Raw genomic sequence first — 24007 nt, 5'->3', positions numbered from 1 at the left:
ATTCTTTCGTTGAGCCAGTGTTTCTCAACGTTCTCCAGTGTGGTAAACCATGAAAGAAAGTTCAGTGTATCACGGCACACCAAATTATGTATTTCTATATACAGGCTGATACAAAAGTCCCTGTGCACACACACACACTCAACCTAGGTAAACGCACGTAACATGTATACGTCCCTAAAACTCACGTGCATCAACTAGGGCGTGTGTGTGTGTGTGTGTGTGCACAAGGACTTATAAAACACTTAACATTTCTAATACTTATTGCTCATACATGTGGAGAGGAATTTTGAATCAATTTGTATTTATGTACATACATATGGAATATTACATGTATTTTAAAATACTAATATTCATACTTGTATATGATGTTTGTTTATATAGTCTTTCGTAGTATGGTATATAGTGGACTTACATACATTATATAATTTTGATTTTATAGCAGTAAGTAATAAATTATAATGTATTAGTTGATATAGACACTAAGTCTTTAAATTTTCAGTAAGCGTTGAGATGAAACCTTGTAATTAACAAATGTAAAGAAACAGGCAAACGTTTCATAAGAAATTACAGACAAAGCATAATGGGCGGTGAAACTGGAGTAAACAAGGTCTCATAAATATTACCAAACTTCGCGCATAAAAGCATTTGAATTCAAAATGTTGCGAGGTACTTGCAGAGAAACATCCAGGGAAATTTGTTAAAAACTAATAACTTTCAGTTTAAAGGCAGTACCTAAGATATGAGCGTTTGTTTAGTTAATTAAATTATAAGGTAACCTGAGAGAATGCGTAGGTCTGTACGTAACATTTAAAGTTTTCACGGCGATGTCAGCTGAGATTTCGGTCATCTGGGTTGGTGCCTTTAGTTGCAGTACGTAAAACTTTTGCACAGCTTGTAGATATATGTAACACAGCTCAGGAATACTTTAAACCTGGAGTAACTTCGCATTCTCTTCTGAGTAGGCATTAACTGAATAAAGCAGTTTTTGAAGGTAGTCTTTTATTCTGTGTCGTAAACCTCCGTATGTACTTTGATCATCTTTAAAGAGTTCTGAGGCATAATTTCGACGACGAGTGGTAGACTATCGGATCCTGACAATTTTTTAATTTTGTTTATGAAATTGTCAAGGTAAATTTATGGAAGTTATTAGAATATATTATGAAAAAGACATTAAAAGTAGCATACAGTGATATAACCTCTTATAGAATAATTCAACAAGAGATTAAATATAAATGTTTCTATTCGTGTACAAAAACACATGAGTGTATGTAAATGTGTTAAATATTTGCCTCATTAAGGCTTGTCTCCTGTACACCCGTTGTTTTCTGTGTCTGCTACGGCTGAGTTATTTCCTAAGATAAGCTAGCGTTTTATTTAACTTGACATTAGAGCAAGGGACTGAATATGATTCATTAAAAGTTGTGACTTCTTTTGCCAACTCATTTCCTTCAGGACTACAAACTCGAGGTCTGTTTAGTACCTTTGATGAATATGATGATTTTTTTATTTCTTATGAATACTTTGAACGAGACTTAAAGGAAGCATCCAGGTTGTTTGTACGCTGAAATAGCCAACTTAACGATTCTTGCTTCATTATATTCTGCGACCACGATTTCATTTCTTTACATATTTGCTGGCAGTGAAGAAATCTCAATAAATTGCAACATCAAACACATTCTCAGTATACAAGTGTTTCAAATGGCGTCGTCACTCGCTCTGACGTCTTCTTACCTAACGAGTTGCAATAATTTAGGTGAAAGATGCATTTTTCCTCAGCCTAAGCTTCGCGTTGTAAAGACGTATACGGGCTGTGGAAGTAAGGACCCGGATATTCTAGACTTCTGCCTTGAGGGGTCAGATTCAGTGACCTGTCGTCTTAACCCACGACATGAAGCTCCAGGTATCCGGAGATTCAGAGTCTGTTGGGATGTTGTGGTAAACATAAAACTCGATATCCGTATTGTGAATCGATATAATTCTTTTAAAATTCCGGAATTATTTGAAGAGAGACCAGTGACGGACTATGCAGATATCGCTATTAGGTAAAACTTATCTGGTGCTCTTAGTAGGTGAGCAGAAATATTACATTTTTTAAAAATAACGTGATGTATAAAGATTTCTGTCTTCTGGGTTGTTACGCTGTGTAGTCTGGTAGATGTTAACCAACGTTTCAGAGGTCATACTGCCTCCGTCATCAGAGTATGAAGATTTCTGTCTTCTGGGTTGTTGCGCTGTGTAGTCTGGTAGATGTTAACCAACGTTTCAGAGGTCATACTGCCCCCGTCATCAGGGCGATGAGTATGAAGATTTCTGTCTTCTGGGTTGTTGCGCTGTGTAGTCTGGTAGATGTTAACCAACGTTTCAGAGGTCATATTGCCTCCGTCATCAGAGTATGAAGATTTCTGTCTTCTGGGTTGTTGCGCTGTGTAGTCTGGTAGATGTTAACCAACGTTTCAGAGGTCATACTGCCTCCGTCATCAGAGTATGAAGATTTCTGTCTTCTGGGTTGTTGCGCTGTGTAGTCTGGTAGATGTTAACCAACGTTTCAGAGGTCATACTGCCTCCGTCATCAGAGTATGAAGATTTCTGTCTTCTGGATTGTTGGGCTGTGTAGTCTGGTCGATGTTAACCAACGTTTCAGAGGTCATACTGCCTCCGTCATCAGAGTATGAAGATTTCTGTATTCTGGGTTGTTGCGCTGTGTAGTCTGGTAGATGTTAACCAACGTTTCAGAGGTCATACTGCCTCCGTCATCAGAGTATGAAGATTTCTGTCTTTTGGGTTGTTGCGCTGTGTAGTCTGGTAGATGTTAACCAAAGTTTCAGAGGTCATACTGCCTCCGTCGTCAGGGCGATTCTCTGGTACTTTGAATTGTCATTGTACTTTTGAAACATACTACCAGGCTGATCTTTTCTGTACAGCCGCCATGTCTCTGCCTTCCTTGATAAAGCGCAGTGTATGCACTTGTGTGTATGTGGAGCAGCATGTGCATTAATATGACGCTGTTCAAGAGGGACGCCAGTGGCTCCTCCTGGTACAGAATGTGACAGGCTAGCAACGAGTATTTCTCTGAGGCCTCCACCTTTCCACCCATCTTCTTTGAAAGCAGTATAAAGGCCAAGACACAAATTAATCAGTAAAGAACATTGTAAAATATCCATCTTGACTGAGCTTGCATCTCAAGTAAACTTTATAACTGAATAAATGGGCCCGTTACCTTCTTGCATCTGTTATGTGAATCTGTATCTGGAGTTGGACCATTCAGCGGATTTTCACGCTAATTAAAGCTCAAAATGGTACAGCAGCACAACTTCCAAAGAAAATACTAGACTTACGCTTGATAATAATCTTAATCAGTTTAATGTCTGAAGGCTTCTCTCAGTCTCGGTAAAGTTGATTGTCTTATATGTAGTTGCGCCGTGTTTTCTGGTAGAAGGTTGTCGACGTTTCACTGATTATGTAATCAGCAACCACCTCTGAAATGTCGGTAAACTTCCACACAGCGCAAGAACCCAGAAGACATTATGACCGACGTGAGAAACTTGTATCTTACTTCGTCTGGGTGGTTTGTCGTCCTGGAAAAACTGGATTCGTAATGAAGTCCACTTTTGGATTCTCTTGAATGTCTGGACAATATGTCTGACTCGTTTCAAATTGAAGATCGCTCATCGCCCTGATGGTGGAGGCAGCAAGAACCTCCGAAACGTCGGCAAACGTCCACCAAACTACACGGCGCAACAACCCAGAATACAACCATCTTCAGATTCACCGCCGTGAAAACCTCAAATCCTACATCGTTTCAAATTCAAATAAACCGAGAGTGTCATCTGTAAAGACAACATGGTTGGCTTGGAATTAATCTCGTGCAATTAAGAGAGACGTCTAGCTTACAAATGTTAAGAACAGTGGCTGTTCTCCGTTAAGTTGGAACAGCCGAAGCACAAAAGTAGGAGGTTCGTTCTGAGACGTTGATATTTCTTGCACTTAACATGGTATTGCTGATCCAATATCACAAATTCCACGCATTTCAGTGGCAGCCTGGCAACCTAAAGACGACGGATTTCGCGATAAAATAAGTAAAACATGATTATGTTTAGCTGACTGGCGGTGGAGAGCGCGCTTCGTAGTTGGTGTGAGTTTATTGCCTATATCCCAGTGAGATGTAAACGATTTGAACAGTCTAACTACACTTCAGTTTTATAACCCTATTTCCCCCTTCCACTCTCAAAATAGGAGTTTCAAATATCTGTAATTTCCTCCCATCTTCCGCTTACGAGACTAATTAAGAATGATTAATTTTTCTTTTATGTTGTTATTTGTAGTTCATTTTACTCTATCAGCAGCTCGGAGCACGTAGTGTCCAGTAAACCACTTTCATATCCAAAATTCCCATGACGTACAGCACAAAATTTAGATACACCCGTTTGACAACACGGTCCGCTGTCTGGTGTTTGGAGGTCCCTGTCTTAGATGGCACTAAACACAAGTAAGAAAATTTCTCTCTTCCTGTGCAAAATATAGTAACAGTTGAACAGAGCCTGTTTGTCTCCTTGGGAAATTGGAACATAACCTCATTTAATTTGACAATAAGTTGTTAACACGTTCTTATCGTGGTTCAGAAGTTAACAAGTTTATTATTCCGCTGCCTTCAAGGGGTCTATTCATTTTATGTAGACTGTTAGCACTTTAAGCAGACTTATAATGTCCTACTGTTAACTAGAACGTCAGTAAACAGAAAAGACTTGAGCTAATAAAATTGAATGCAGGTTTGTACTGAAAGGTTGTCGTGGCCAAGCTGAAGGCACTGCCCTGGTCAGAATTCGGTTAGACTGAGATAAACCACGAAAAATATTGTTTGGGATAGCCAGTAACCCCGCCTAGATTCGACCCAGGTTCGTCCCGAACAAGGGCAAAATCTGAGTGATTTATTAGTACTCAGGCCTAGTTGGTACGTATGTATTTAGGTGCGTGAGTGCAGATGAGGTCTGATACAGGTCATCTTCATGGTAGATTACTGTGATTATTTTGCAGCGATAAGTTGTGCTTGTCGATTGGAAGGTGTAATGAATGGTTGTCTGCAGCATGTGCGTTTGAACTCTCATTGAGTACGGCCCGCTGATGCGTTATACTCTGCCAAGTACATTGATAAAACAACATTTGCTTGTAAGTTAGCGTGATTTACTGGTTGTGTAGGCTCGTACCTAAGACAGAGACCTCTGAGTTCCAGTGACCTAATTCCAAACAAATTAATTATTTGTTAAGCGAGGGTGTATCGTGCACGCGATCTTGTGTTCCGGGTGGAGTTTGATTGTGTCCACTTCGTTTCAATGAATTCTTTATTTCGCTCTTTTCTTCGCTTTGTTCACACGCATTTCGTGTTTCTGCAGTTTTCCGAATATCGCGACACGCGTTGCACACACAGCACCAGACACAAAGCACGCTTATATTTGATTCCAGTCATTTAACAACCCTTTCAATAGCTCAGAGACGGTGATTTGTGAATAATGAATTGTAAAGTATATGGAATGAAGCGGTAGTGGCCTATTTTAAGGCACTACCTCATAATTTGCATGGAGTATCTGAGGAAGACCATGGAAACCTTAATCAAAATAGCCGGTCTTCGGGCCGAGATTTAAACCCGGGACCTCCCGAATACGAAGCGGGAGTGCAAACACGACATTCGGTGAAGCTCGTATGTAATCAGAACTTTAAACTAGCGCAGAATTTTTTTCAGTGTTTCCTTTCTGCTCAATATTCGCCGCGTTTACGTAGTATAACAAACTCTTGAGACGTCGTATATTTCAAATAACATCGGTGCAGTGACCGCTTGCATCTAAAGAAACATTTGGGCGAACTTATAATTAGTATGTGAAGTTTTTATTGGTTCGTTTGTGTAGAAATGGACTCTAGTGAGTTCTGTCTAGAAGTGCCCATCATTTCTAGTAATATTCTTTGGTGAACACATTTCTAACGCTTGCATGAAGAGATATGATCAATGTACACCCCATAAGATGAAACAATAAAAGCTTAAATACGTCTAAATGGCAGTGATGAATGAGAAACATCCTAACGCATTATAATGGATCGCGGTATAAAGCAAAGTGCCGAGCCGCGTAGATGGTGTTTATAATAAATTGAAGGATTTAGCTTAAACGGATCAAGCAGTTGCGCTTTTGTCCTGGCATCTACCGCCTACTGCTGATTGCTGAGTCTAACAAATAACTCCTCGTTTCACTGCCGTGAATTTACCCAGTTGTCTCGCTTCATCTCGGGGTATAGCTTTGCGACGCCCTCTCGCAATTTTGACATGGATCCTTTTAAACATCTTCGCAGCGAATGTCACGGGGAACTTGACAACAAGTGGAAGCGGTGTTTGTTTCTCAAGGTTGCGAGATCTTGTGGTTGAGTAGCGACTCATCAACTGTACAACTTGTTCTTATTTCTAAAGACTTTCAGTTTAAGGTTTAGGACTAGAATCCTATTGTATTTTGAATGTTGTTGAACCATTCTCCATATTTCAGACCAGTTCAGTTCTTGGTTAAAATATAATTTTAGCATATTATTAAATGCCTATAGCCACATTATAACGTTAATCATTATCGATTTGTGCTTATATTTCTTATTATTACTTGTAGGAAGAAATTATTATTTAAATTAATAATCGAACACACTGATACGAAAATTAACATGGCTGTCTTCTGGGTTGTTGCGCCGTGTAGTCTAGCACCAAGCACCTCAGAAATGTCGATAAACTTGCCATACTACACGATGCAGAAACCCACAAGACAGCCATCTTTATACTCATCGCCTTGAAAGCCTCACATCTCATAGAAAGTATTTTGTTTATTCAAACGTTATGTCGTTTCATGTAAAAACAGTGCAGTTCTTGTTAAGTACTGCAATGATAAAGTCTGATGTGTACGTCTGAGCCACGTGTTTGCAGTGGACAGAATTCGTATTTGAGGGAGCGTTTTTCCGTTGAGCACGTAGTGTTCACGTAACCCTGCCCGCCGTTCGGGGGGACGTTATCAGCAGGACGGGTCTGTGTTTTGTTAAGAAACCTGTCCACTTGGTTTGTCTTCCCCTTCTTGTTGTGGTGAGTCCTATACGGACGGAAATAGACCAAGGGAACCTGGCTCAATCAAAATGGCTACGGCTTTGTGGCCGATCTTAACAAGCCAGTAAGCTACTTCGATTTATCTTTTCAGTTTAACATGATAACATCCTTCTAGAAGCTAGAAGCTTGGTATACTTGCATTCCGGAGATGTATGTTGGCAGGCTATTCTGAGAGATGATAATGTCATCTTTACCAACATTGTGTTTTACTGTGTCATTTGTCTGGCGTTCTTATGCACGACGTTTCGGGTGGTGTCTGTCCGATCGCCAACACCAGATGTACCTCGTCATCCACTCTCACCTCGAGACAATTATTCTTACAGGTTTATAGGCGTATGGGCCTATTTTCTGTCTTCAGCAGTTACATAGGCTGCTGTCAACTAGTGTTTTATCGCATTTTGATTACTTCATGAATTTTTAATCTGTGTTTAGTGAGTGAATCCTCAGATGTCTGTTAGTTCCCCTTTAATGGCGGTCCGTCATTTACTTTGCGGTAATATAGGAACTGCAGCGGTAATTATTAGGTTTATATTTCAAAATATTTTCAAGTAGAAAACGTGTTTTGGCGGAGGTCTAAAAAAATATGCGGATATATGTTTATAAGTTAATAAAATGTAAATTGTCTTGTTGAAATGTAACAAATAATAAAGACCGCAAGAAATACGTAAGTGGCTTAGAAATAATGCATCATCGTCCGCTGTTACAGTATTTGGTATTTATCTCAACGTGAGGCTTAATATTTGTCTGACGAGCTAAATGATTTATAGGTTTAAAAATGCGGCTTAATATGAACTCCTTGAAACCTTTAGAAGAACTTACCATTTTTCTAAAAGTGAATTCCTTAAATTTACTACACTTGTGTTACTGTGTTCTCGGAGTTGTTGTTGTTGTTATTCTTACATTATAAGTGAATTTTTTTTTGGGGGGGTCTGTAGAAGTCCCCGAACGCGCAAGCCTGGTTGAAGTTTGTTACAGAAAGCAATAGTACATCCTCAAACGTCACAGGTCGTCGGGAAAAGACACAAACTTTCTCCGTCACCCAATATTAAGAGAAGACTTTGTTTGGTATTAGGATAGTGTGTTTGTCCCCCATCCCCAGAGGGATACTCATGGGTCCATGTTCCAGGCTTCCTGTTTCTGTGCTGAATCGTGAACTCACTATTATCTTTGGTCTTCTCCTTCGTTTCTTCCTTCGCATTCTTGCTTGCTTTTTTTTCCTACAATCCTTCGTTCACGAGGGTCCTCTCGTACTGGCTCCAGTGTTTCACAAACCCCAAACTTTGTCTGTGCCGCTGGGTTGATCTTATAGCCTGCCCCTAGAGCTTAATCGAAAGTAAGTTCGTGTTAGATAAAACGCTAAAAGCTTCTTTGGCTTCTTATATTGAACGTCACTACTAGGAGCAGCGGCACTGCCACACTGTAAGAAATCCCCCGGATTGGAAGAAATAGACGTGGTGCTGATTTAGTACAGGAGCTGTTACAAAGAAATTACTTTACAGATGCCAAACTATGATTTCCTCCTCAGAAAAGGAAGTAAAGCGATACTGGAAACTGAACTTACCATAATCATCCTCAGCGTTTATCTTCTATCATATGATATAGGATTTGAGACTTTCGCGGCGAGTACGATCAATAAAATCTTCTCGGGCAATCAGCCGCGTCAACTGGTTACCGTAGTAAACCGACGTTTCGGGATCCAACTCTGTCCCCATCATCAGGGTTCTGATGTGACTGGATACCTCGGAAGATTTTATCATATGTTTGCGCTTACCGCAATGTATAAAGTTCGATGACGCAGCAAAAATAATAAAAAATGTTCGTATGAACATGGGGTCGCAAATGTTTCATTTTCGAAATAATAGCCAAAAATAATTTTCAATGTATGTCTTGATCTGTTGTAAAGAAACTACCCTGTCATTATACTTGGCAATAAAGGCATACATTGAAAATTATTTTTGGCTATTATTTCGAAAATGAAACATTTGCGACCCCATGTTCATAGAAACATTTTTTCTTATTTTTGATCCTGGAACACGCACACGAAGTTTGTAAACATACTTCTGAATCACCCTGTACATTAACTAAAATATAGGTAAAAAGTATAGTTTTGTAATATTTTAACTTGAATTTGGAAGTAAAATATTTGATGAAAGAAAATTTAAAATTTCCAGCTATACAGCATTAAAAATATATAAATGTAAACTGTACTCAACTTGCAGACCACTTACGCACAACTTGCGAACCCCCGGTTGACGAACACTGCACTAGAGCTTTGCCTCGGGACCTGCTGCACGTGTTGTCACATTGAAATGCACTTGAGTATCTTTCGGCTCACCAAATCTAGCACAACGTTTGTATATAAGCCCTACATAAACTGTGTTTATTCAAGGCTCCGAACTTACACATTTCATTTGCATAATTCCTCGCAAAATGTTTTGGTTCGCAGAACCATTTAACAGATTGTAATTTTAACCACGAGTAATAAGTAGAAAATACACTCAGATAATTTATTAAGGCCACAGGGTAAACATTCTGATAAACCGCAAGGAGTATCAAAATATAAATACGAAACACACTGATTCAGCGACATTTTTATCAAAGAAACAGAGTTGAATGCGAATTCAGTGCTGATTCCGCACTCTGTGAGCTGTTAGTCAAATGTGTCGAAATGCATTTCAGTGCATAATACCAATGTACAGTTAAACTCAACACCATTGGCTGTCAGTTTAACATTTCAGTAACACTGTATTATGGTTCTAGGCTCTAAACCAGTGGTATTTAACCTGGGGTACGCGTACCTCCGGGGGTACGCGAAGACATCTTAGAGGATACGTGAAATTTAAAAAATATATATATTATTTTATGATAAACACTGAATAATAAGTAATGTAATTTGTTTAATTTATTTTAGATGTAGATTATATACTATGTATAACTTAAATTATACACCAACAACTTTGGGGGTACAAAGTTGAAGAGAAATTATATCTGGGGGCACGCGAACAAAAAATTGTTGAATACCACTGCTCTAAACGACATTTTATGTAGCTCTTGTATTAGCTTCGCTGTGAAGGTTATACATATATACCCTTCGAATCGGAAGTTCGTCTAAATATTAAAGAACTCGGTCCGTACCGCATAGAAAACGCCACACTTCACCATCACAAATTATGTTTTGTGCCGTTTAAGGAAATAATCGCACTTTACCCTGAGAATCATACGAAACACATGAATACAAAACTCAGCGTTACTTTTTATTAAAGAAGTTGGTACTTGCAGTTGCCGTTGAACTTTAATGGATTAAAGATGCAAATTTGTGGATCTAATTTATTTTTTGGAAATATGTAAATATTATGGAAATTCATTATTAGCAGAACAAAATGAATAGACGGATATTCCAACCGGTGAATTGTGTTAGGACTAAAGAAAAGGAAGGGTGAAGCATTTGCCAATATCGCAGACAGGAAGTCGATTAGTTTGACGGTGTCTGAGTAAAGGCTTAGAGCCACCGAGTTGACAAAGGAGAAAAACCGGGGGAATGGCGTGGTCGTCCGTCTGTCCAAATGGCCGATCAGCGTGACGTCATTTCATTACCGTACGGTCCCATATGGCTCGTGTCCATTTACGCTTAATTGTGTCGAATTAATTTATGAACAAGAATGGTATTAGTATCCAAAGTCGAGGGATTTCCCGCCCGACGCTGCCTCGTCTTTCATCTGTTGCCCTCAACCTACGTAACACAGCATGGAGATCTTTTTTATTCATAGATTTTAGGTTCAATCGAGTGTGAGACATTTGGGTGGGTATTGTAGTTCCCTTCGCCGTTCAGAGACCCCATGTAGATAGAAGTTTCAGGGAACGAAATTTGCGGACGTTCTGACAACGTCATTGTGATATTTAACTTCCTGCTATGGCGTCGAGGGAGTTAGGGAATATTTTGGACGCACGCTGCAGCTCCGTGGCAGAGGTCTCCTGGCTTGAACGCTAAATCCAGCAGCATTACTTTTAACGCTGGATATTTTCCGCAGTCATGCAGAATAGGGAAAAGCAGTGTGTGAACGCAGAAGTGTGTGCAATGAGAATCGATTTCGTTTATTCAGAAATCTCAGTTACTGCAGCAAAACGTGGGCATCGTCACTTGCGCAGTGACCTTGCGAATGTTGAATGCCATGGGAACAGATTTAATAGCAGTTAATCCATTTCGTGTGGGAATAAAAGTGGATTTTGGCAACATTTTTGTGACCACCAGTGAATACAGAACAATCAAAGAGGTTCTTCCTTCCCAAAGTTCAGTTCGGCTGAAGTTTCTTACTATACAGGTGACTCTCCTTATACGCCCTTCCTCTAAAACTGCTTAATACGAGCATGAATTTGGCGGGCATTTAGAATGAGTGGAAGAAATCGGTTCATGCAGAATTTTACCTGAAAAACCTGAGACGTTTTTGGAGCGGGTCTGAAGAAAACGGTGTGAGTAAATGACTGAATTCGTCTGGCTGAATTCACGGTTCAGTGAACGCGTTAATGAACCTCTGGATTCTATAAACTACAAGGAATTTCTTGACTACGTGACTGACTGATACCTCCTCAAGACGGATTCGGTCTTAGTGGAGTCAGTTACATGAGGGATGATTAAGTAGAAGATGAGACGGTCGCATGTCTTCTGTGGAAAACTTTGTGTGACTGTGCGGAGTTTTGGTCAGAAAATATCGAAGCAATGTACACCTTGGGAGGCCTAGATGTAGATATGATGGCTTACTTCGGCTTTGTCCAGTCACCAACCAACCAATTCTGCATATTTATCGTCACGAGCTACTACAAGAGACCCAGCGGACTGTAAAATCACTCCAGTTTCTTCGTTATGGTGTCGTGTGTTGTGCAGTCTCCAAGTGATTTCCGAGGGACTGCGGACCGCTTGGTGACAACCTGTACTTACACATAATATAAAATCTCTACAGACTGCTATCGAACGTCGCGATGGAGTGATTAGCATTCCTGCTTCTTCGGTAGGTTCCGGGTTAAAATCCCGCACCGGAAACCAGCTATCCTGAAACATTTCCGTGGTTTTCCTCGAGCAAATTCAAGGATATCTTAAATTAGACCACAACCACTTCTTTCCATAAACTTTTCAATTCATTATTTATTACTTAAGTCACTCTATCCTTTGACACTGGCCTGAGCTCCTAACAGCGTCTTTAAGTAAACTACAAATAAAATGAAGACTTCATATTCGTTTATATTATTTTAGCATTCTGTACAAATGCATTCAGTACGCTGTGTAAAATAGAAACGTGTTTCTTTAACCCTGTCACGAATACATGTCTTGTGTTTCGGTTCAATTGACAGGAGAAACGGTAGCTACATGGATCTTGATAGATTTTCGCACTTCGATTCTTCCAGGGAAACCCAGTGATCCATTTCAACCCCTCTGACCCATGTGAGGCGGGCGGGTTACTTGGTTGGGTCAGGCTGCTAGAAGTGACCCGGACAGACACGTAGACTCTGTAGCTGCTGCCGTCCTAAGTTCCCTGAGCAGGAATAGTTTTGATTGCACGTGTTAGCGTGGCGTCAACAACATGTACGTACATGTACTGTCAGCAAAGCAGCGTTGTCGGAATGCACTAATTCTCTCATAACAAGTAGCACAGTCCTTCTTGAGAAGCTGATAGTCACTCATATGTTATTATTATTATTTAATTAACCCTTTATTGTCACTTTGTTGTTCTCGGAGCATTATCACAAGTCATAACCCTACAATTTGTTTATAAACTGTGTGGGCCCGGTGTAGCTCAGCCAGTACAGTGACTGACTGTGGACTGGACGACCGGGGATCGATCTCCAACGGGGGCAGATGATTTTTCCTCTAGCCTCTGCGTCCAGATCGGCTCTGGGGCCCACCCAACCTCCTATCCAATGGGTACCGGGATCCTTTCTCGGGAGTAAAGCGTGGCCTGGGCCTCCATCTAGTGCCGAAGTCAAGAATGAGTAGGAGCTATAACCCCCTTCCCCAAGCAGCTACATGGTGTACAGAGTTAGATCTTTACTTTTACGTTATTCTATAAAACTATGTTCATTGGATTGTATCTCAGCGTCGTGTTGTCGTTTATTAATTTCTGTATTTTTCTCAGTCTGCACACATCAGTTTATGAATAAATAACTTTCTCACTTGTGTGAGTGTTATTTATTTCATGTTATGACATGTCATAACACAATGAAAAATTTATTTGCTCGTAAATTGCTGTGTGCAGATTGAGGACCATATAGAAATTACTGTGGTTTTTTTTCCAGAAAAGACATAACCCTACCTAATAACTTGTTTATAGTTAAAATAAATAAATATCCTGCGTTGCTAATAAGTCTAAAATCGCATTTATTTATTTTGTGGGTTGTAGAGTCTCCATTACGTGGACGCCTTCTTACGCTGAAGGACATGAACAAACCTTGCTGTTTCCAGTGGCTGCCTGCATTCCGTGCACATGTAAGTGATGTCACTTCTCTAACAATTGTGGTGGTGTAAGATTACTTCCTCTCTATTCTGTCAGGAAGTCTAATGCTGGGTGAAATTATGTCTAGATCAGGTAATGTGGCATTCCCCATTGCTTTATATCTCTTTGAAAAATGCAGTTAGGCGTTTGCTTGCTTTGATGCATGTTTCAGTGCGCCCAGAAGTTCTCAGTACTGATGTTATGTGGCAAAATGTTCTGTTTTACAAGTGTTATTATCGTTAGGCAACTTTTATGAGTACTTGTATTATTTGCTATGAAAACATTGACATAACGTTTATGTAGCGCGGCTGATAACTCTTCAAAGACGTTTTAAGTTGAACAGAGTCGGATAGGAATACGGAAGAAAAAGATGATTCATAGATGCCAAAAGGAAAACATTAACGAGATCGAGATAGGACCTTCAAAGGAAGTCATTCCCAGTTAAATTTCATGGTGTCTTTTCCACTACTAACTAAATAGACCTCTTGATCAAATAAAAATATTTAAACCCTAGATTATAATAGATACTAACCAGATAATTAAGTAGTTAATATTCTGTGTAGATTTTCTATACGGCTGTCATATTTAAAGTGTTTAGAGCGATCGGAAACACTTTAATAAAAAAGAGCTCATTTGACATTTTCACAGTCTGTCCTCCCTTGATATTGAGCCTCGGTGGTTAATGATCAGAATCTGTCTACACAATAAGCAACTGTTGGTTGGTTGCTGCTAAGGGATTTTGGGCCTTTGGTATGATGTTTATGTATGTGAGCGTTTTGTAACCGTTGCCATGGTAATGCTGTTAAAGGATTTTGGGCTGTATGGGATAATTATGATTGTGTGTTTTTGTTCCTTTCAAATTATTTTTGACAGCCAGTTTGCTGTAATCATAAAATATAAACACTTCTTCGGAAGACTTGCGTTATGAATGGAAAACGAAAGAAAAATTCTTATATGTTTGAAAACTTCAGATTCATGCGGAAGGCCAAGGACGGTCTTGCATGGCACTGTGAATGCATGTCTCGTAGGAAGTCTTGAGAATATCCAGCTGGTTCAGGTTTTGTCTCTTCAATATTTACTGAAAATAGAGCGTGTCGGACTCGCAAAGTCACATGATCTGTGTTAGCGTATCAACTAGACATATCGATCTTAATTCTCGAAGCTGTTGTTACGGGTTTCACGTCAGTTCTGCAAGTTTTATAATTAATCACAAAAATTGACATTATAACACAAGAATTACATGTAAGATTTGAGGTTTTGACAGCGGTGAGTATGAAGATTTCTGTCTTCTGGGTTGTTGCGCTGTGTAGTCTGGTAAATATTAAGCAATGTTTCAGAGGTGCTTACCGCCTCCATCATCAGGACGATGAATCTGAAACGTTGGTAAACATCGACCAGACTACACAGCGCAACAACCCAGAAGACAGAAATCTTCATACTCACCGCTGTGTATACATAGTATTATTTCTATCTGAATATTATTTTCAAGCGAGTTTGTACTAACGAACGATTTGTCTGTGAATATGATTACATTATGGGGCATTACGCCGTGTAATCAGGTGGACACTAACATACGTTTAAGAAGTGCTTACACCTCCCATCATCAGTACGATGACTTTACTCATCGCCCTGATAATGGAAGCATTACTGACCTCTGAAACGTCGGTTAGTATCTACTAGATTTCACGGCGAAACTTACCACAAGACAGCTAGCCATCTCGATACTCATATAGGATTTGAGAATTTCGCGGCAAGTACAATCAATAAAATCTTCTCGGGCAATCAGCCGCGTTAACTGGTTACCGTAGTAAACCGACGTTTCGGGAAAAAACTCTGTCCCCATCTTCAGGGTTCTGATGTGACTGGATCCTCGGAGGTCGCCAGTGCACGAGAAGATTTTATTGATTTCGATATTCGTCGAAATGAGAACCTGAAATTGCGCCTTCTGGGTTGCGACGCCATGTAGTTTGTTTTTTTGTTTTTTTTTAGCTTAAAAGCTTTTCTCCCACGTCCTGTGCCCGCTGTATGCAATTGTATGTGATCCAGATGATCCATACGATGACACATGTTATGTCCAGACACGTGTTTCATTGCATCATAATGAAGTTATTAAACATTTACACCAACTGATCGTATGAATATTTATTGTCCAGTCCACATTTGCAACCACCACATTTAATCTTCTTGTCCTATTTATCAATACGTTGTTAGCTATGCAAATGGTACACTTATTGTTCTTATAATATGGAGTTTCCAGTTCCAGAAAATTCGTTTTAAATTTTTGTCACGCGTCGATTTGGGAGTACGAGGTTCGTTTAACGAACGAGGCCTTTTGTGGCATTGGGATTTAATAACAGCTACTTTTCTTTTGTCATGGTGGAGGGAGGTCTTAACCTTACGCCCTATCCAAAGCTGTTAGACCACCCTTTGTCGGCTATCAACATCTGTTTTATTTAGCATAGTGGCTACTAAACTTCGTCTCTCTTAGTCATATCCTGTACCCGTGTCATTTTGTGATATGGGACTGAGAGTAATGGAGGAGGTTCGTAGCTAAACTGAATACAGAAAACTAGAATCATGTTTCGTAGATCAAAGAACGGTTTAGTAATCACTTCCAAAGTTATTCAGGTCCTTATTAGATTACATTCATAGTAATGAGTAATGAAAACAGTATATTGAGTGTTTTTGCTACCTACGAACTTTTTCTATTGAAGTGTTGCAGCAGCTAATTGAGAAAATGTAAAAAAGTCATTTAAAATACCTAAACGACTGATACAAACTAATTAGTTGTATCACAAATTAAATTATTTGAAAATCTCTATCGCGAACGGAATTCCAGGCCGAGGAAATAAAGGAAAATTTCATGCAATCCGTATCATATTTTTCTGTGGACGTTTATTGAAGGACGTGTTTAGGTCATATTTGTTTTAAAAATTTCTCTCCATTTCCATTTTGTATTCATGTGATTAAATATGCGGGAGTTTTTTTTCCTCATTCTGTGAGACGCAGGATTTATGATCACTGTAACAGAAATGAACAGGTAAAAACTTTCCTGTACAAAATATTTAACTGTGCTGTTTTACTTTTCCCCCTTTGCTGGATTAGAGAAACATTTTAAACATCAGTTTGGCTTGGAAATGAATTATATATTTGATAAGTACTATTTAAAAGGAAAGTCTTAATTACTGTAAAACGTCACGCCATTAAGACATATAGGGGAGTTGGGGTAAAGCTCCAAGCTTCTTTAACGTCGGATCAGATGGAGTTGAGTGGTCAGCTTAACGTTCCGGCCGCGTCTGTGAAAATACTCCAGTGTCCATTGGATACGAGAAAACGGAAACTTCGGAGTTGGTTTTGAAGTAAATTGTTACAATTATCCATATTTCGAAACTTTCGGAAGCCGAATTTCGTCTAAATACTATTTAAAAATTAAGTCCGTACGGCAAAGTAAACAGAAGTCTTCACCATTACGAAGATCAACTAGTTAGTACTGCTTAAGGAAGTAATTCCTGTTTACACTAAGAATCATGCAAGACCCATAAATACAAAGTACACAGTTACTGATTTTTAAAGCAGATGGCATATTTATTTTCCATTTCACTTTAAAGGGTTAATTGTTTTTCATTCAACGAATGACTTCCATGGAAATAATTCCTTTTGGAAAACCAGGATTTGCCGCAGTGTCAATCCAGAAGATTGTTTCTAACGTACGGAGTTTCATTCATGCCTCAAAGTTTTCCGAAGAGAGTGAGACGTATGCAACTGCACAAGAACAGGAATTTCCCAGTCGTCGTGTGTTTGCTGTGAGTTTGTAGTGCACCGATAGGTGGAAAAGAATTACGAACACTGGTGGAATCGAATCTCTGAGGGCATTCGGAACAATGACGCTGCTGCTCGCTGGTCACGCTTTTACTCACAAATTGCCCCCCTCACCCCCACAGCGAGACCAGTATTCGCCCCCTGCATTACCGACACAAAAGCTAGATTAACCCCTGTTTCGGTAAGTGGACGCAGCGTACATGCAGGAAATTGAGTTTCGCTGCCTCATGTGCATAAGAAACTATGGCAGCCTAATTGACTCTGCAGGGGGTTCAGTGTGCACTGAATTCTGGCAATCGTGAAATTGAAAGATTCGCTGGGTTAGTTGGGGGGGGGGGGGGAGAGAGTATCAGTGTCGCGGTTATATTAATAGGTAACTCCGTGGAGCAGTCGTAGAGTCATTGTTCAGGAGATAACAGTCGCTAAGCTAGTCAGATTTTCTGTCTTTTATATCCTTAAGATTAATTTTAATATAATTATCCCCAGGAGAAACAGGAAGTTATAAACATCTTCAGGTATCAGTTTTGTCTCCATCGTCAGGATTTTATGATGGGGAAATATAAAATTATCAAATCATCAAATCTTGGCGATGGAGACAAATCTGATGCCTGAAACTTCGGTGGTTCTTAACCAGCAGACACGCCTTATAGCCTAAGAAGATTCTGTTGATATTAGTCGTGAAAGTTCTGTTTACTAGCAAGCATAAGAATTTAAATTCACGATGTTAATTAACGAAGGGTCCGTGATTGGTCTTGAATTGTTTTATTTATTCATGTTTTATTTAGGGACGAAGTCAGTAGCTGAGATTATTAAGTGTCGATCCATAATATATAGTTTTCACAAAACTGTATTACGATGACCAAATGAAGGATGGTGAATGAGACATTTGTATCAAATTTTGTACTGAAACTTCCACGTTATTCCAAATAATTCACTGTTAATCATTCATAGTCTGCGGTTACAAGAGCGCTATTTAATAACCTGAGAACTAATTAGTATCTCTTACCTATTCCACCTTATAACCAAGACATTAACTTAAGGAAGTAACTGACTGCTAACTGAAAGGCCAAGGTTCGATCAGGTTCAGGAGTGATTATTCATTTCTATCTCGTTTAGATCGTTTGCTCGCTTACCTGGACCCCATAAACACCATAATGGCGTAGTGATTTCTAACAGTGACATTAGAAAATAAAGCCTCTTTACCCTTCTTGGTGGTCCTTGAACTGCATATGACACATGCAATTACCTGTATCGTTTATTCGTTGCTAATCATTTTTATCTGCGCAAGGACCTCGGTGTGCCACTTGATTTTCTACACTCGTGGTAATCTTTCGTACTTTGAAGGCCTATTCTGAGCCACCCGAGAAGTGCCTACGTCATTAGCATGTCTCGTGTCTGATTGGGTGGAAGTGATAATCGAGAACCACAGATTGATAACTATGCATGCGTGACAAATGGCGTACACACTTGGAAGGAACGCAGGTGAAATTATGAACACGTGCACGTGGCAGTGGCCTGCCATCAAAGAAGCTTATACTGCCGCCAAATAATTTCGCCCCTTCCTAACTTCTTGGTTGTGTGGAAAATTGTAACTTTTGTGAACTGTAGGAAGACATTTCATGGCACAATGTAAACCCAGACAACTTCTGATGCAAGTTTCTGCATATATGATGTGAAGCTTTCACTAATAAAGTCTTCTCGGGCTATCAGCAGTGTTAGTTGATCAATCGCCAGCTAACACGGCTGATAGCCCGAGAAGATTTTATTAAAGTTTCTGCATTTCTATCAGACCGAAGTATTTAGGAACAAGCAGTTTCCTTGATGACGTAATAAAGTAATAGAGACACTAAGAATACAAAATGTATTTCTTAATTTCTTCTTTGGCTCTTTGCAAGTACGTTGTCCCTTTCAGGAAAAAGGACAAAATTTTAATGTGATAGTTTCTTCGAAAAGGGCTGTCTCTGTATGACTTCATAACGTTCCATTTATTTTCTATGTTATTTTTCTTCGTTTGCTGTAAAGTACAGTTTCCTTTTCAACATAAGCTTAAATGTTCAGGGCAAAGTAAATGCTTTTGGACTTAACGAATTTTTTGAACAACTGAAAACGGAATCGTATTGAAATGTTTCTCTTTACTCTTTTGATCATTCTCTTCCATTCTCTTGTACTTGCGTCTTCGCCTTGATATGGATAAAGTGAACTCAGAAGTAGTGGAAACGTACGCACGTATCAGCACGTTTTCGTTGCAGCTTGTTAGATCGAAACGTCAGGATGTTCTGACGTGACGGGACCGCTTGGAATATAGGAGATGGTTTTTGGGTGTTCTTCACGCGAAGAACATCTTGTGGGTTCGCCAGTGTCTGTCTGTGGCGATTTTTCTTATGCAACAATGTTATAACGTGAAGAACACTTTTCGAATGTCAATGTACTCCAAAGAGTATACCATTACAGTCTTGATCATCGTGTAATGGGAAGATGACTGCGAGAATCGAAGACGGACGTGGATTTAAGTGACCCAGACTTATTTTAAGTTACTGTTTCAGTCCCCAGAGGGACTAAGATAAACCATGACAATCCTCATCAGGATGTTTGGGTAGATCCGGGATGTGGAAAGAGCTACGCTCTCTACGTTCTTTGTTTCAGCGTTGTTCGTATGTTGAACTTTGGGTGTTGCTGAACTGAAATTACCCCATTAGATAAACACTGATACCACACACATAAGAACATGGCGTATGGAGGTGACGGCAGATAATCGAGCATTTGTTACGGTGATTCACTCGGGGCGTGTGGCGTGTGATGGAAATAAGAGGAAACATGCATTTCGCTCCGAAGGCCCCACGACAAGAGGCCGCTTGGGTGACGTAAGTATATATGATGGAATAATATTAAAACGGATATTGAAGAAATGGGATGTAAAGTTGTGGAATGGGTTAGATTGATTTAGAGTACGGTCGACTAAGAAGCTTCTGTGAACACGGTGATGGACATTTGTGTTTCTTAAAAAGAGATTTTCTTAACCACAACTGTGAATTGTTAGGGAAATCGCCCTCACCGTGGCGTTGGTTACTTAGTATGTTAGCTGGGTAGTAGTTAGGTCAACAGTTAAACGATAATAGCCATTCCTTGCCTTTAATGTGTCCGCTTCATGATTACCACTCTTCAGGATCTGGCTTGTGGAGTAGGAAATAAAATGGTTGAGGACTAAAACCAGTCCCTCGTGTCTGTGAATTGATCGAAGGAACGCCATTGTCCAGTGTGCTGCATAAATAAGCCTCAGAGCTACCACGTCTCTCTCTTCCCTTGACCTTGCTTGTTAAAAGAGACGCTGAAATGCACGAAGGGGTGTGTGGGATGAATGGCGTGTATTGATTGGTAGGAAGTTCGTCTCTTTGAAATTCATTGCAACTCCCGCACTCATGCAAGCTCAACGCATACGGGGGGGGGGGGGGGGGGCCTCTTGAGGTTACAAATCAATGAAACATGAAAAGCATTTCGAATAACTGGGAATATGAGGATATTTGTCCTTTTCAGACTTTCCGAAAATAATATAACAGAAGTATAACTGACAAAATAAACATCTTGGCATCCTATTCAAGCTTATATTCTATTGTCTCCGATGGGTGGAATAGAAAATTTCTGATACAAAGGTGAGTTACCATCTGCCTTGCCAGAATACAGAGCGATTAGGGTAAACACATGCAATGCTAAGAATATTATTTTCGTTCTTAGAATTCAAAATGGACCTGGCGTATTTTGCTTCGAGGTGCATACAGATGGTGATGGAAGTTAATTTATATTTTGAAATGTATTTCATTATCGGTGTGTAATCTGACACCGCAGTTCCATGGATTTGCTTATATTTCATTATAAATGTAATTTTCAATTGTACGATTTGAGGTTTTCACAGCAGTGAGTATGAAGATTTCTGTCTTCTGGATCGTTGCGCTGTGTAGTCTGGTCGATGTTAACCAACGTTTCAGAGGTCATACTGCCTCCGTCATCAGGGCGATGAGTATGAAGATTTCTGTCTTCTGGGTTGTTGCGCTGTGTAGTCTGGTCGATGTTAACCAACGTTTCAGAGGTCATACTGCTCCGTCATCAGGGCGATGACTATGAAGATTTCTGTCTTCTTGGTTGTTGCGCTGTGTAGTCTGGTCGATGTTTACCAACGTTTCAGAGGTCATACTGCCTCCGTCATCAGAAATCTTCTAATTTTCAATTGTTTTGCTAGTCTCATTCTCGTGTATCAAAATACATGAAATATACACAATTGTTTTCGAAGTTACATGACAAATGTACCCAGGAGAACAGGTGGATCTAAAAGGAGATAAGATACAGAAAGGTGGGGAAGGTGAATGATAAGAAACATCACAGTAGGTGCTCATAATCACATGTCAGTATAATCACATCAAGGATTGTAAGATGGGAAAGGTATGCAGCATTCATGGGAATAATGAGATCGATGCATGTAGACACTGATATTGATTTGGTTTGCTATGGAAGTTATTTTTATCAGCAACTTAATTATTTAACAGTCTGAATAATTTAGTCGAGAAATCTCATATTTGGAACCACGTAAATGAAGAGAATGATTACAGGTAGACAGTCACTGTAAGTCTTTTTTATTACATTAATGAATTCTTAACATTTGAGAGCCAGAAAATGAGGAACACATCTCTTGGAATGTGGCACTTTCTTAAAATATGAAGACATAAATTTCAACGTTGGCATTATCTCTATATCTTCTTTATGTAGTAATCAGTATTGGTTATCATTTGCGGTTATTAAAGGATTTTGGGCTTTACGTGATAATATTTATAAATGTTGTTATTGTTGCCATGACATGGTGATCATCTTCTGTTAAGGGATTTTGGGCTTTACGGGATAATAATATAACCGTTGCCATGGCAATGCTGTTAAGGGAGACCTAGTATGTGTATGTATTGCAACGCAGTTCTATAATCGATATTAGATCATATATGGGTTGTGTTACATAGAATCGTAATGTGTTATATAATTAGGCAGTGATGTTTTTTATACGTAATTACTTAATTTTAATTTTTATATGCTATTCCGTGGAAAAAGTGCATTGAATCGAAAGACCTACTTCTACGCAGCGCAGCAAAAGAAGTGTTTGCGTGTGCATTTGATTAAGCAAATATAAGTAATGGTTTACATTTCTGTATAATGTTTTGTTTCACTTCTCAGTAAAATGTTTTTTTAAGTACTACTTTAAGTTTTTGTAATTTATCCATAATTGATACAAATGAAAGTGAATGTAAACTTTCTTGATGTAAATTTATTTGCTTTGTCAAAGCTTTACGCATTTCAGCCTACGTCATTTGTAGCACATCCGTTATTTACACTGTTACAGAAATATTTTCTGAGGAACATATAAATGTGTGGCTTTATGGGTAGGATCCTCTTGTAAAGTACGTACAATGTTCAGAGAGATTGCTTCCAGCTCTGGGAGTGAAAATGTAGGGATCCTCTCCTGAAGTGCTTACCTTACTTCTACCAAACATCCATCCATCGTCGATGGACAGACATCCTCTCCACCTGTATAAACATGCGGCCAAAACTCCGAGGAAATGGAATTCATTCACTGCTCTTGTGATGAATACAGAATGGCTATCCACGTATGCACTGAATATTGTATTTACATTACGGTAGCCCGCGCATATGTCGTTCGTCGCTTGAGATGGGATTGGCGTTCTCAAAGCAACTGTCAGTCATGGCTGTAGAAGGTTGTTTGTTTTGTGTACGTAAGTTCGGGAACTCTGCGCGATTGATTTAATGATTTAGTCATTTGGATTCGCTTAGAACGATCTGCTTCTGGAAGGTTTCTCTTGGACGTGTTTGCGGGATTTTCTTCTGTAATACTCTCTTGCACACACTTACAGAACTTCTAGCGTTTTTAATAATCACTGTTTAAGATGTTATATAGTTTTAGCAGCGTAACTGAAGGGATTTATAAATTTCGTTGTCTGGATATAAATGAGCAGGGTAGCTCAGTCAGTATAGTGACTGACTATGGACTGGACGACCGGGGTTCAAACTCTGACAGGAGAAGAGGACTTTTCATCTAGCCTCTGCGTCCAAACCGAGGAAAAGCACGGTCGGGGCGTGACGCTGACGACTCACCCCATCCAGTGCAGAGGTTAAGAATGAGTAGGAGCTATACCTCCTCTCCCCCAAGCGCCTACATGGCGTATAGTGGGGCAGTTGCTTTGCTTTTTTTTTGTCCAGATACATAAATCTTGTAGACCCATTTGCTGCATGAAAACGAAGTATTGAAAATATCAGTCTCTCTTGAGTTTTTGTTTAGAACTCTGATACCAACAGTTATCAGAGGTAAATGGCAGGTAACAATAATAGTAATGTATACTAGAGAACTGGTGTTAGACGGACAGAAACATGTCTTGTTTACTCTAAGTTCCTATCATGAGATCGCGTGCAATGTTACGTATTCGATTCAGGTCGCAGCAAGCGAAACGTCATTCTTTTATAAAAAATGAAAGGCCAACTTTGACTAGACGTCTCGTCAGCTAAAGTATCATCAACAACAGTTCCTATTCCTGTCTGTCGC

At 39.5% G+C, this 24007-nt stretch overlaps 1 protein-coding gene across 1 annotated transcript in view; it reads left to right on the top strand.

The window, feature by feature from the left end:
- The first annotated feature begins 13506 nt into the window (after positions 1–13506).
- PlexB (plexin B) overlaps positions 13507–24007 on the top strand; it is a 362229-nt gene continuing 351728 nt past the window's right edge. Inside the window, exon 1 of the mRNA XM_087356028.1 lies at positions 13507–13592. The gene's annotated coding sequence lies outside the window, so the exon portion shown is untranslated. The remainder of the gene's footprint in view (positions 13593–24007) is intronic.

Source organism: Zootermopsis nevadensis, unplaced genomic scaffold, assembly GCF_977971745.1.
Source record: "Zootermopsis nevadensis isolate Lab colony 2312 unplaced genomic scaffold, Znev_1.0 Znev_ptg000025l, whole genome shotgun sequence".
NCBI classification, from domain to species: Eukaryota; Metazoa; Arthropoda; class Insecta; order Blattodea; family Termopsidae; genus Zootermopsis; species Zootermopsis nevadensis.
The sequence above is the reverse complement of the archived record's forward strand: the minus strand, read 5'-3'. Positions and strand labels throughout refer to the sequence as shown.